The following is a 15,632-nucleotide window of genomic DNA, read 5'->3' as shown; positions in this document are numbered from 1 at the left end:
CCAAGCTTAAAAGTTCTACAACTTCCAAACAGAGCCAAGATGGGGACCAAACCTTTGACACATGGGCCTTTGGGACAGTCCCTATCCTTCATCAAGTAGCTTCCATTTTCCCAAGAGATATCTCATAAACACACAGACACTGTGTGTAAGAAGTATTAATATCTGTCTTTTCCCAAAGCATAAACCCCACGAGGCCAGGGCCACAATCTCTGTTTGGCTACAATCTCTGGATATGAGTCATAAATAAAATAGAATCTACACTGTCTTATTTTGTTTAACACATTGGGAGACTGAGCCTTGTGAGGGGAGATGGCAGCCAGCAAAGTGCCTGTTATACAAGCATGAGGACCTGAATGTGGCAGCTGGGCATGGTGTCATGTCCCTGGTACAAGGAGGCAGGAGATGAGGTTGCAGGGAAGGAGACAGGTGGATCTATAGAGCTTTATAGGTGACCAATTTAACCATTCGACAAGTTGGGGATTCTGGAAGAGACATTGCAATCATGTACATACAGGCAGCACTAAGAGGATTCAGTGAGTTAAAAAAAAAAACAGTGCATAAAATTGGGAGGAAAAGTGATCTTGAAGAGAGGTGAGAGGGATGATGGAGGAGGGATTTGCTCAAAACACATTATATACATGTATGAAATTCTCAAATATACCACACATAGACACACACACCATATATATATATATATATATATATATATATATATATATATCCACCCACCATACCACCCCCACACCATCCCACACATATATACCCACCCACCACATTATACACACACACCATACTACATATATACACACCCACCCACCTACTCACTTACCCACTACATACACACACGCACACCATCCCCCGACCCCCACAGAAAACAGTCTTGTGTGTGGGCCATAAGCTCCAGACAACTGCTGTCAACTTGTTTCTGAGTGCAGTTTTCCTTTGCTTGGAGAACACCAGAAGTGGAGGAGAGAAGCAAATTCTTGGGAAGCCCCAATCACAGTCCCATTTCAGCAGTTCACAGGGCTACAGACCTCATGCGCCACACCAATGTTTCTGAGTTATTACCAACACTTTCCAGTTGACAAAATTATTTCTTACCCTTATGTTTTACAGGTAAAGCAATAAAATTATTGTCAAGGGTGTTATTCCAAGTTTTAATGGCTAATAGAATGATGGTGTTTGATGGAGGATTGGCAACAGAATGTACTCCCCACTACAGGCAGGGTCTCCTTATTTATTACCTCTGGGCTTTAAGGTTACCATAGCAATAAAATTCATATTCAACCAGTTGATTACCATTTTAGCAACTAATGGAATAATTGTTTTTGTTTTTAAGCCTTAGAATACAATGTTATCCCATCAGCAGTAATTTTTAATATCCTTAAACCTTATCTTGATGCTCTTCTTTCAACCATTGGGTCTTTTTGTCTCTTACTCCAAGGCCTGAAGGGGTTTTGGGGGGTTGAGGGTGGGGATGTACTCATTACAGAGACACTGAGTGAAACAGCCTGGAGCTGGAGAACTGAGGAAAGTCAGAGACAAACACAACTCTAGGGCCCAGACTTCAGGTCTTGGAGCCACATAAATGCAAACCGAATACTAGTCTTCCTAGATGCTCAGAAGAAACTTCTTGACTGCTGTAAGCTTCGGTTTACTTCCTTCAAAACTACTGGGAAACACTTGCACCATTGCATGCTGGAACAAGGATGCAAAACGAGGTTGTTTACAGCACATTCAGGTGAACGCCTTGTACAGAGGTGCTCCTGCATTGATGGTTGTTTGTTGCTGTGTTTGTTGATATTATCACAGAAATTGTATGTGTGTGTGTGTATTTGTGTGAGTGTGTGTGTGTGTGTGTGTGTGTGTGTGTGTGTGTGTGTTCATGCGTGTGAGTACAGGCACATGTATGCCATGGTGTGTGGAGCTCAGAGGACAACCTGTGGGTGGTGCCACCTTGGGCAGGTGGTCCTTGGTTATAAGCAAGCAAGCTGACCAAGCATTGAGAACAAGCCAGCAAACAGCACTCATCCATGGTCTTTGTTTCAGTTCCTCCCTTCAGGTTGCTGCCTTGAGTTTCTGCTTTGGTTTCCCTTAATAGTGGCTCCTAACCTATAAACTATAATAAACCCTCCCTTCTCCTTCTACCTTAGTTGAAACAGGGCCTTTTTTTTCAGTATTTGTATCAATTTTATTTGGGAAATTAATCAACCAGTTTCTTTTTTTTTTTTTCCATTCATGAAACAGGGCCTCTTTTGTTACTTTGATGTGGAGTGCATCAAGCTAGCTGGCCCATGGGTTTATTGTGATTTTTTTTTTTTTTTTTTTTTTTTTTGCCTACATCTCCATGTAGGAGCCTGGATCACAGATGTGGCTCACTGCCACACTCAGTCTTGTGTGGATCCTGGGGATCTTAATCCCCACCCTCATGACCTGAATGGCAAGCACTTTACCCCCTGAACTTCACCCAAGCTCAGAGATCCTTCTAGCTATGTAGGGTACCTCAGGAAAGCCATTTAAACTGACTGGGAGAGGTATGTTTTGGAAGGCTTTGGTGCTGGTTAGTTTCTGTCTGGGAAGAGCAATTGCCTTCATCATGTTGGCCTGTAGTCAAGCCTGCAGGGACATTTTCTTGATTAATGATTGATATGATGGGCCCAAGCCCACTGTGGGCTGTGCCACTGTGGACAGGTGATCCTATGTTTTATAAGAAAGCATGAAAAACAAGTCAGTAGAAAGTGTTCCTTCATGACCTTGATTTGTTTCCTGCTTTGAGCTCCTCTGGCTTTTTTGGACTCTAACCTGTAAGATGTAATACTCTCCTGTACCACCCCAGTCGTTCTTGGTTACAATGCTTTAGTACAATAACAAAGGCAAACTACAACAGAAATTGGTATCAGGAACATAAATATTTCTGTGAGAGACCTAATATAGCATGCTTTCATGGGCCACCAGCCCCCAAATAGTGACATGGAGACTTATCTTATTAATATTATTAATTATGAATGCTTGGCCTTATTACTAGCTCATATAACTTAATTTAATTTAAGCTCATATAAGTTAATTTCTATTCACCCACATTTTGGCTCAGGGCTTTATACCTTTCTTTCATTCTGTATGTCCTACTTTCTTGCTTCCTCTGTGTCTGTCTGTCTGGCAGCTGCCTAACTGGCTGGCCCAGGGCGTCTCTCTTTCTCCCTTGTTCCAGCCTGGATTCCTCTTCTTCATTCTCTCTGCCAGCCCTGCCTGTCTCTCCTCTACTTAGCTAGTGGTCATTCAGCTTTTTATTCAATCAATCAAGTGCCATATTCAGGCATGGTAAACAGTAACTCATCTTTATCTAGTTAAACAAATGCAGCATAAACAAAAGTAACATGTCTTTACATAGTTAAACTAATAGTCTACAACACCTAACCATGTTATTTTAGGCAAGATGGTATGTGTTTGGAACCTGGAACTGGAAAAGCCATGGAGTACATGGAGCTTAGTGACCTGTTCTGTGGGACCTTGGAAGATAATGCTGAGAAAATTAAGATAATGGGGGTCTGGCTTGTGAACCTTTAGAGAAGCAAAGACTCTATCAGGGTCATTTATGTGATGATATGGACTAAGAATCTTTGGGAGTGAAATCTTTGCTTTAATAGCACAGTTGATGCTGGTTAGCTTCATCTGGGCCTGAAAAATCAGCTGTGATTAATCAGAGACCAGCACCATGGAGGGGAATCTTGCAGAAAGCATTTTCTCAGCACATACAAGCTGTGGATCAGAGAAAGCCAAGTCTGCATCTCAAGCTGGCAGCCAAATGGAGTCATCTATGCACCTTCTGTGTGCTGCTGGTTTGGGTGGACTTTGTAGGACTGAAGGAGTCACGGAGTGCAGTTGAGGTTTGGCACTGTGAGAGACCAGGAGAAGCTGCTGGTGAATTTCAAGCTTCAGCTATAGTAGTAGAGACCCCAGGATTAAAGGGGACATAGAGAGAACCTGGGACATGGCACCATGTGACAAGATCAGAGTCCCCAAAGAGCCCAGGAAAGGACATCGGTGAGGGTGTTTCCTCAGTTGCAGTAGAAACCCCAACATATGTGAGATACCAGGACCTTCAAGGATAGCAGCAGGACTGAAGTAGAGCTGACACGAGCCATGTAAGACAATCTGTGGGTGCTATGACTCGCAGAGCTGGAGAAGTGGACCTGTCCCAGTCCTCCAGAGACCAGAAAATCACCAATGAATTCCAGACGCTGGAAACGCAGGGGTTTACTCTGGTGGAGTTTGGTTTTGCTCAAGTGTTATTTTTTTAATGGCCTTCGTCTTTCATTTTGGCATAATAAAGTGTTTAAGTTGTTTTTGATTTTACCGGAACCTACAGTTGGGAGAATTGGGATAGTTTAAAGAGATTTTGAGATTTTAAAGGGCTTGAAGTTGAGGGACCAAAAATACAAATGAATAAAAGTTTAAAAACTTAGGCCCTGAAAAGGGAACCTCTAATGATAAAGGAAGATTTAACTCCTTAAATCAGGAGTGCTATGACTGGTGCCTGATGCCCTGCTCTCAGAGAAGGAGAGGTAACTGCCCACCACTCCTGTTAACATTCCTTTGCTAATTGCTGGTCATAAAGATCCCCCAGCCCAGGATATAACTGACAGACCCTATGACTCTGTAACCCTGCAAGCCCATGCCCAGTCTTATCTCACTCAAATGTATCTCCCTTAAAATGTATAGTTACTGACTAACTCTGTACTTTGTATGACCTTAAGTAACCATGGAAACTCTGTAATTTGTGGCCTTCAATCTTATGGTCTGCCTCTTTAAAAGCTTCTCTTTTTGGCAGGGTGGCATCTCATTTTCCTGCCATGCAATGAGATCCTTAAGGACCCCAGCCTAAGATGTTTTCTTTGCAGAAAACATGAGAACCTGAGCTTATGACCTTAACAGGAAAGGGCTATTAGGTTGAGAAATTCTACCCTGACAAATGGTTCCCAGAGATAGAGATGTAACTGCCCTAAATGCCCCATGAGCCCAGAGATTGCAGTCTGCCACCTGGAACGAGCTAATCAGAACTGTTACTTTCACTCAGCCCAGACCCCATCTGTTTGCAGTTTTTGCCTTTAAGAAGCCCCTAGACCCCAACTTGGGGTCCAACTCTTCTGCTCCTGCATGAGTAACGAGTTGGGCCCTGGCGCACCTCTTGCTGTTTGCATCAAGTCCTTGTCTCCACCTGGTGATTGGGGTCTCCACATTCCCGAGTGTTCACCCTGGGGTCTTACCCCGAGGGGGGTCTTTCAAAGTTTTAAAAGACTGTGGGACTTCTGGAGTTGTACTATGCCTTATACTGCAATATTAACTTGAGACTGTGGAGATAAACAAGAGAGGAAAGATTATGATTCAGTAATTATGTGCTTGTGTGTCAGGTTGACAAGGGTCAGTTGTAATAGGTAGTTTTTGTTAACTTGATACAAACAAGCATCACCTAGGAAGACAAAACCTCAACTGAGGAATTCCCCCATCAGATTGGTTTGTAGGCATGACTATTGGTGTATTTTCTTGATTAATGATTGATGTGGGAGGACCCAGATCACTATGGGCAGCACCCTGGGCAGGTGGTCCTGTGTTGTTTAAGAAAAGAAGTTAGCTGTAGGGAGCCGTTCCTGCATTCTCCATTACAATGATGGTGCCTGCAGACACCAAATGTAAATTATTTCACAGGCGCTGGGTAATTTCCATTCCTTTGATCTCTGCCTATCCCGTGGCTCATTTGGCCTGAGGAGCTGAAGCCATTCATAGGGTAACATGTCCCAGGCGGCTGCTTGCCAGCCTTTATTAAGGGAAGGGATTCTTGGCTCAGGGTCTCCGCTCTGGTAAGCTTATGCTCTCCCACTCTCAAGATGCATTAAAGCTTTCCTGCAGAAGGATCCGAGTGTCCTGTGTGTATGTTTCTTGCTGGCGAGAACATATAGCGCGCGGGACAGTTAGCAATCTATGGAGAGTGTGGTGGTTTGAATGAGGATGGCCCCATTGGCTCATATATTTGAATGTTTGGTTTCCTTTGGTGGGTTTTAGGAAATACTAGGAGGTATGGCCTTGTTGGAGGAGGTGTGTCTGTTGTTGGAGGAGGTGTGTCACTGGGGTGGGCTTTAAGGTTTCAAAAGCCCATGCCAGTTCCAGTTTTGCTCTCTATCTGCCTCCATCTTGTGCATAACATGCAAGCTCTCAGCTACTGCTCCATGCTGTCATGTTCCCCACCATTAAGGTCATGAACTAACCCTCTGAAACTATAAAGAAGCCCCCAATTAAATGCTTCATTTTTTAAGTTGCTTTGCCTAGGGCTCTCCTCACAGCAATAGAAGAGTAACTAAGACAGAGAACAACATTTTTCTGTTTCAGTTTCCACCTCCAGGTTCCTGTTTAGGTTTCTCTTGACGATGAATACTAAACTGTAATATGTAATAAACCCTTTCCTTCCTCTGTTTTATTTGGTCATGGTGGCTTATCACAGCAACAAAAAGCAAAATAGACAGCTAATTCGAGAGGAAAGGGTGTAGGGTTTTCCATGTTGGAGACCAGCAAGGACAAAGATAAAGCTAGGTTGAGTTTGTCCCCAAGGATAGGAGAATAGATCAACAGATAAGGGGCAGGGCATTCCCATGGGCCAAGAGACCCCCAGCAGAGGGCTGTGTGACTTCCTACACTCCTCCCTTCTCAATGTGTGAAAAATCTATTAATACATAGAGCTTGGAGAGCCTGCAGGCTGTCTTTGGATGAAAGAGAGCATTATCATATCACCTAATTACATGCATTAAAATAAATTAATTTAAAAACTGGCTTAATGAGATTAGTGCATTTGTTGCTTAATTACCCATCACCACCATGATAATAATAATGGATTCCAAACTTAGGACAGGTGACAGGTCTGTCAATAAACTGTAGAACTGAAAACCACAAAAGGTCATATAGGACAGAGGATCTTGGAATGTCTCTGGTCTTTATAAATCCTGCAGTGAGAAAGGCCAGAATGATGCCTGAGAGTATATCCTTAGCCCCCTTTCTCAGTCTTCTCTCTCAGCTATCTGTAAGAGTGAATGGATTGTCTGGCCTTAGTGGGCAGCATCAAAACTGAAGTTAGACACCTAAGTCTGGGTTCCCCTTAAAGTAAAGCCTGAGTCAAAGTCTTGTCTCCCACCTTAGTTTGGCAATGAGGTGCTATCCAGTTCTCTGAGTTTCCTGCCTCAAAGACACTGGACATCCCAGCCTCCGGCAGCATGTCCCACCCTTAGTAAAAGGATGATGGTTTTTTATATTAGCCTCTCTTCTTTTCTGTTTAAACCCCTTACTTTCACTTTTCTCCTTGGGGGTCACATTCCCACATAAAGTGCCCAAGCACAGACCCTTGGGAGAACCCAGGCTCAGACACTGGAAATTGGCAATGGCCCTAGAGAGCAATCTTTAGAATAGCATGATGTTGTAGAATATTATTTTAAGGTGTGTTACTTTTGTTTATGCTGTGGAATATTTGTTTAATGATGTAAAGATGTGTTGCTTTTGTTTATGTTGCATTTGTTTAACTTTGTGAAGCTGTGTTACTTTGCCTGTTTAAAATACTTGATTGTCTAATAAAGAGCTAAATGGCCAATAGCAAGGCAGGAGAAAGGATAGGTGGGTTGGCAGGCAGAGAGAATAAATAGAAGGGGAAATCTGGGAGGAGGAAGGAAGGAGCAAGATAGAACAAGGAGAAGAGGACATTAGGGGCCAGCCACCCAGTCAGTCATGGAGTAAAAGCAAAAGTAAGATATACAGAAGTAAGAAAAGGAAAATGCCCAGAGGAAAAAGGTAGTCAGGATAATTTAAATTAAGAAAAGCTGGCAAGAAATAAGCCAAGCTAAGGCTGGGCATTTATAAGTAAGAATAAACCTCAAGCATGTGATTTATTTGGGATCTGGTGACAGGCCCCCAAAGAGCAAAGAACAAAGAGCAAAAGAGTAAACAAACAAACAAACAAAAACAACCAACAACAGCATGGTGGCTTGCTGAGGACACCTGCCTCATGTTCTGGAAGGAGCAGGCTCCCTCTGCACCTATTCTGCCTCCATACCAGGAAGAGCAAGCTTGTTCATTTTACATAGTGAAGACAGCTAACCTGCCTCTCTCACCCTCTGCTCCATGACTCAAGTACCATGCCAGCCAGTTCTAGCAGCTTTCCATCATCCATTGCAGACTATCTTTTTCTTCTTTCCATTCATCTTTTGTGTATGTGTGTGCTCTGTGTGCAGATGTCTGTATGGAGGGACCTCTGGAGTCATTTCTTAGATGCCATCTACCTTTGTTTTGAGGCAGGGTTTCCTTCTGGCCTGGAGCTCATCAAGTAGGCTAGCCAGCAGTCTCCACAGCACTGGACAGCATGTGTGTACTACCTCATTCAACTTTTTGTTTGGGTTCTGGGGGTGCCACTTAGGTCTTGATGCTTGCAAGAACTTTACTGACTGAGCTGTCTCCCTCACCATCATTGTAGAACATCTTTATATCTGAGTGACAAGGAGCCATTGCAGCAGAATTAGCATAACTACAAAGTGTCCTTTCAGGGACATATTACAAGTGATTGTCTTCATGTTGATACGTTCTTCCCTTTAAATCCTTGTATTTTCACTGATTAGGTCCCACATGAGTGATTGCTAGCTACTTTTTTGCAACTCCTTCTTTGCAGGTACTACATCTGCCAAGAGCAACTGTATTTCACTGTCCTGCTGTGTGCTTATTACCCTGAGGAGAATGGGGCAGTTAAGAGCAGATAATAAGTATCAATGAACAAGACACCACCAGCCTTAGGAAAGCTCTTTCCTCAGTTCTCCTAAGCTCCCTACCCACCCAGACTTATGTTCTTTTTCTCTGTTCTCTTTCAAAAAATAAACAAGAAACAAAATCTTAAAAAAGCAAGAAACATAAAACCCCTCACAAAAACAAAATTAAAACAAACAACTAAGGACCATGTAGTAGTTAGAAAGAAAATGGCCCCCATAGAGAGTGGTACTATTAGGAGGTATGGCTTTGTTGGAGTAGGTATGACCTTTTTGAAGGAAGTGTGTCACTGTGGGGGTGGGCTTTGAGGTCTTCTATGCTCAAGCTACGCCCAGTGACACAGTTCACTTCTTACTGCCTATGGATCAAGGTATAGAACACTTAGATCATTCTCCAGTACCACATACCACCATGTGATACCATGATAATAATGGGCTTTTGAAATTATAAGCCACCACAATTAAATGTTTTCCTTTGTAAGAGTTGCTGTAGTCACGGTGTCTCTTCACAGCAATAGAAACACTAAGAGAGACCAATAAGATTTTTTTTAAAAAAAGCCAAAACAAAAAGTCCACAAAAATACCACTGAGTTCATTCTCTGTCGGCCAACTCTTCTAGGGCATGGGGCCTACCTTGGAGTGTGATCAACAGATCAAGTGAGATTTTCCCCTCACCAGAGGGTTTCAGCTCAGTGAGACCCTGTGTCTACTTCACCTTTCAGTCCTGGGACCCTGTTTGGCTTCAAACTATGCTGTTCTTGTGCATGCTGTCATAGGCTTTGTGAGTTCACACAGGCATTATTCCTGTTGCATCTGGAAAATACTGTTTCCTTGGAGACATACATCCTCTCTGCCTCTTACACTCTTTCTACTTCCTCTTCCACATAGATCTCTGAACCATAAGGGGAGGGATTTGATGAACAAGTCCCAGTTAGGATTGAATACTTCAAAGTCTCTCACTCTCTGAACATTGTCCAATTGTGATTTCTGTTAATTTAAGCGTTGCTTTCACAGCAGTGGCTAGAACAGATTCAAGACTTATAAGATCTGAAATGGTGTCTGATACACTTTGCCTGGTATAAAAAAAGTGCACCATTTAAAAGGCTGCTCTGAGTTTGTTATCCCCAGTTAGTTGCATTCACTAAATAATGAATGAGTGAATGAATGAATGAATGAATGAATGAATGAAAGAACAGGATCTGGCCTTTCAGAAGCGGGTCTCAGGTATATTTAATGGTTTAGCTCATAAACTGATGGGATGGGAGTGTGGGACCTCTGGGTGGTCTCTCATCACATTCTATAAAGGTTTGAGCTGGACTGACAGGACTCTTAACTTTTTTTTTTTTTTTTTTGTAAAAGATTTTAGCCTTTGAAGATTTTTCAGTAATGGGGACATCAAAGTACATGCCAATGTACTTCTCTGGGGACTGCCCTCCTACTTTGGTGGTCAAGGCTGCTGGCTATGGCCATGTGCTCTGGGGCCTCCACTGCCCAGGTAGAATCCAGACTCTCTCTTATGAAAATGAATAGGACATTTGCTTCCAGGAAGATGGAATAGACACACCCTCCTTTGTTTCCTGGTAACTACAACTGGGCATGCTGAATAATAAAGATTAAGTAAACATGTGACTATGAGAAGTAGGGAGAAGGCAGACTGGGGAGGGGCTCTGGGATCAGAGGAATGATGTAGTCTTGAGTTCCTTGGGAAATGCCATCTAGATTCCCATGTCTAGTGCAGTATGATTGTGGAATGTCTCCTCTCCTCATGTAAAGAACAAGGATGATCCTTTGTTGAGGACCTGCTGAAAGGGATGGACAAAGGAAGTTCTCCAGCTAGCCTTTTTAAAATTATTGGTTATTTTGTGTGTGACTGTGTATGTGTAAATTTGTGTGTGCATGTATGTGAAGGTATACATTTATGCTTGAACATGTTGAGATGAGATAAGGACATTGGGTGTATTCTTGTATTGCTCTCCGCCTTGAAGCAGTGTTTTCTCACTAAAACTGAAGCTCACAGTTTTGGCTTGGTGTGCTGGTCAGTGTACTCTGGGGATTCACCTGCCTCTGACCCCAATGCTGGGGTTATAGGAACATGTGGCCAGGCCTGGCTTCCATGTGGGTACTTGGGATTCAAATTCAGGTACTCATGCTTTGTCTCAAGTACTCTTTGTCCACTATAATATTGCACATGGTTTTGTAAGATGTTACTGCTGGAGAATACAGGGTGGCAGCTTGAAAGAGAATGAGATAATCAGACAGGCAGGGGCAGGGTGGGTAGGTGGGATGGGTGGGTATGGTGGCTGCAGGCGGTGGTGGTGGGGTCATAGTGGATTGTGAACCCATGACAAAGCCAGTAAAACTAAGGAGAGAAACTGACCTAGGCTGGGAAAAGCCCCAGATTTCATCAAAGCATGATGCAGACAGAGAGTATTGAGACAGATGTTTCGTTGCTTACTGACCCTCAGACCCTGGCTTCTGCACTGAGACTTCACTTAGGAAACAGGCTTGGTGTGGACATCTCTGGAGGCGAAAGGACCGTACTATAAGAACAGTATGCTACTGCTGGTACACAGTAGGGCCTTAATCCATCTCATGCTTTCACACTGGTGGTTCATTTGGGAGCCTGGAAAGCCTAGGGCAGGAGAATCTCACTGCTTTGGAGGTTACTTTCTGCTCTTGAAGAAAGCCCCTTTGTCCATATGTGGTGTTAAGGGTTTTGTCACCAGGAGAGCAAGCCCAGTTGCTCAAAAGGCTCCTTTCCCAGTTTTCAGGCAACAACAGCTGAGTGAAGATCTCTGTCAGAGAACCCAGCTGTGCAGCCCAGGAAGGAGGATTTCATCCCAACAGCAGCAGCAGCAGCAGCAGCAGCAGCAGCAGTGACAAAGTTGGCAGGCACCTGAAACACTTAACATGAATAGCAGGCCTCTTTATCAGTGAAACACTCAGCAGGGCTTCACTAATTAAAACCACCCCAAAGTAAGCAGTTATTGATTTGCAAGGAAAGATTAAAACAGCTCCATGTAGAGGCACTTCTGTCCAGTCATGCTGAACCATGAGTCAGACTGTAGTCCTTGGTTTTACAATGGCTTTATTCCTAGGTATTGGGCACACTGGTGATGGTGGTGGTGGGGTGTCTTGGGAGGCCCTGGAATTCTTGTCCTTCTGGATCAAAAGCTAGAGGGAAGAAGGTGACATGAAACCAACTATACTGATTGAGGACTTGTTCAAGTTAAGACAGAGGAGACACAGAAAGGGATGGTTATGTGTCATCATGGGCAGGCAGGGAGGTGTTCAGTCCTGTTGGACCCTGGACCAGCATTCATCATGTGTTGGCCTTTGCCTGTACATTGTGGAAGACCATGGCCAAGGGTATACAAGCTCAAACAACACAGGTAACTCACAAGGCTAGAGCTGGGTCGTCAGAATGGGTCCTAGGCTTGCATGCAAGTGTCTGAGTCTTTTGGAGTGCTGGCATGGGCAGTCTTATCCCTCTGTCCTTCTCTGCATTCATGGAGGAAAGGGACTATGTCCCAGAGAGTATAGCTTCTGAGAGAGGAGTGGGCCTGCAGACACCTGCTTTTCTTCTTTTCTACCTTTCCACTGGGGCTCAGGACTTAGTAAGGTCCTGAGGGTGAGGATGGGACTGTTCCTAACCTGTGCAGCAGAGGGCCTGCTCTCTCTCTCTCTCTCTCTCTCTCTCTCTCTCTCTCTCTCTCTCTGTATGTATGTATGTATGTATGTATGTATGGAGTCTGTCTTTCCCAGGGCTGCCCAGGATTCTTCTAGGCCATGACTGGCTGTAACCTCGGCTGTGTGATGTGTCTGGCTGTGGATACTTGCCCCTCTGTGTCTTGATCATAGGCCCTAAATGAATGCTGTGTCAAGCCAAGGTTTGGGTGGTGGTGGTGGTGAGGTGACAGGTGGCTGGGATGATGCAGGCGGGTGCTGTGAGAGTTTGGAAGCTGCTGTACTCAAGGTTCCTCAGTGTGACATCTTTAGTCAGCTTGCCTCCTCCATGCTGTAACAATGCCACCTAATACAGAGAGCCTTCCTCCAGAGCCTCAATCCAGGCAGATGTTTTTATCTGGCAGCCATAAAGTGGGACAGGGGAAGAATTTACAATCTAGACTATAAAGTAATATCAGAAAAAGCTATATCATTGGGTTCAGTCAGAGGTGAGCCAGAAGTTCAGAAGTTCAAGACCTCCAGGCATTTCCTGAGTGACTGACAACCCTCTAATTGCTGCCATGTGCAGGACCCATCCCTGTAGGCTCGCTAAGGCTGCAGATGATAAAGTCAGTGGGGCCTGATGAGCCTCTGTGGGCTCCAGTGGTATCCCTAAACAGAGTCCTGGCTTGGAATTCACCTGATAAAAGGCCTACCTCAGTGCCATGAGGGTAGGAGGGTGTCTGGCCCTGTCTGTTTTGTGTATATGAAAAGAAAAGTAGGGCATGATTACAGAATCGTCTGAGGGTGCTGGAGATGGCTCAGTGGGTTAAAGTACTTGACATGCAGATTTGACAACCTGAGTTTGATCCCTGGGTACTACTGTGAATAGGAGAAGTAGTTCCTGAAGGCTGTAATCTGACCTCCATGTGGATACCACGCTCTCACACACATGCACTCACTCTCATACATGCTTCATGCATGCACAACGATTTTTTTTTTTTTTAAAATCACCTGAGCTCTCTGTATGTCCCATAGGCATAGGTTTTGGTCCTAATCCTCACTGGCTGTCTGACCTTGGGCAAGTCCCTCTGCCTCTCTAAGTTTTTATTCCCATTCATGGAGAGAATACCACAGAAAAACAAAGCAGCTTAGTGGCCTTCCTTTCTCATGCTCATCCTCTTTTACAGGGCCTCTAACTTTGCAGTTCCCATGAGTGAATGTGAAGGAGGCTTGGAATTGGCCTAGCATGTGAGGGCTAGAGACAGGAAAGAGCCTGGCCTCCTGAGGTCAAAGAACTGTTTTCTAGATGTAGTCTGTACAGTTCCAAGCTCTGTGATCAGAGACAAATTCCTTAACATCTTTGAACTCTATCTGTCTCCACAGCAGGATTAGGAACTTGCACTAATTATGAAATACTGTGAATACACATATCCAATATTAGCAACTTAAGGGAGGGAGAATTTATCTTGACTCACAGTATCTGTCTGTGCCGCAGGGAAGGCTTCCAGAGCAGCCTGACTCATGGCGGTGGGTGTGAGTGGCACAGGCTGTTCACATTGCCATGGACCACAGATCAGAGAGTGACAGACACCTTCAAAGGCCTGCTCCCAGTGACCTACTTCTATCAGCTTGGCTGCACCTTCTAACATTTCTAGAACTTTTTAAAACAACATCCGGCACTGGGGATGAGGGATTTAAAATCAAACTTGTGCAGGACATTTCAGATTCAAAGCATGGCACTGCCAGTACTCAGGGGATCCCATGAGTGCCACCATGTGGGAAGCAGTGAAGAGACCCTGTCTCAAACAAGATGGAAGGTGAGGACTTAAACCCAAGTTTGTCCTTTGGCATGCCCACATTCACAGTTACATAGATGGACAAGCACATGTACAATAAATAAGCCTCAAAGATGAAATTCATTTTTAAAATAAAGGAAAGGCACAAAATAATGCCCTTGTCTTTGACTTGTGATTGTAATTCAGCTCTAAGAAGCATCAGTACAAGAAAATGGTGCTTTGAAGACTAGCAGCCTGACCCCTCTCCACCTTCCCACATCACAGAGAATGGTGGTGCTGTACGAACAGAGAGAAAGTCATTCAGAGTGTGAAGCTCTCCTGAGTGGCTCACCTGGGATGTCCAGACTTTGGACATTTTGATGTGATGTTAAAGTGTGAATGTGTATTGGCCTGCATTCACAGCTACTGTGGGAGATACTCAGCCTGTGTGCTACATGTTGGACTCTGTTTCAACATGACAACAACAACAGAACCCCAAAGCAGCTCCTCAATTAGGCCCATGATACACTTGGCAGTTCCATACTGAGGATCAACAACAAAAGACATGTTTTGTATGGGTAGCTCTGAAGTTCAGGGGACAATGGGCAGAAATCACAACAGACACTTTCCTAGAGCATGTGCATCTAAGCCCAGTAGCTATGACAACAATTGGCACTTACTGGGTACCAGGTGGCTCTGTCCCTAGCTTCCTGCCAACACTCTGAGAACACACTTCAGTCCTGCAGCAGGAGGGGGATTCCATTGCTTTTTAAGAAGTGTTCACTAAGCCAGACAGCATCTTTGAAAGTAGCCCTGACTTGAAGTTTTTAGGTAGGGAAACTGAGGCTGAGCTAAGCTGTGCATGACATTGTCAAGGACAGTGAGAGCTTATTCATTTCAATTAGGGAGCCATTGAAGTAATAAGAAGTGGGTGTTCTTTGAACATGTTATTTCCCCATGTCAGAGCCTTTGCACTGTTGAGGTGTCATCCTGAGACATTGCCCTCAGTCTCCTCAGGGCTGGCTTCTATCTGGGGCCTTGACTCTGCAGAGGCTCTTCCTGGTCCTCCTGGCCTCCTTGGACTATCTTCTATCACTAGCTGTTGTATTTTGAATGTGAAGTATCTCCCACAGGCTCACATATTTGAATACTTGGTCTCTAACTGGTGATGCTATTTGAGAAGACTGTGGAACCTTTGGGAGGTGGAGTCCCAGGAGAGTAAGTGATTCACCAGGTTTTACAGCCCAACCCAGTTCCTGTTTACTCTGCTTCCTGACTGTGGACTCCATGTGACTAGCAATCTTGCTTCTGCCACGTACCTTGCTGTGGTGGACTGTCCCCTCAGTCTGTGAGCCAAGACAAACTCTTCCCCCTTTAAGTCTCTGCTTGTGTGTGTGTGTGT

This window comes from Cricetulus griseus, chromosome 3 (genome assembly GCF_003668045.3).
Source record: "Cricetulus griseus strain 17A/GY chromosome 3, alternate assembly CriGri-PICRH-1.0, whole genome shotgun sequence".
Lineage (NCBI taxonomy): Eukaryota > Metazoa > Chordata > Mammalia > Rodentia > Cricetidae > Cricetulus > Cricetulus griseus.
Note: the sequence above shows the minus strand (reverse complement) of the source record.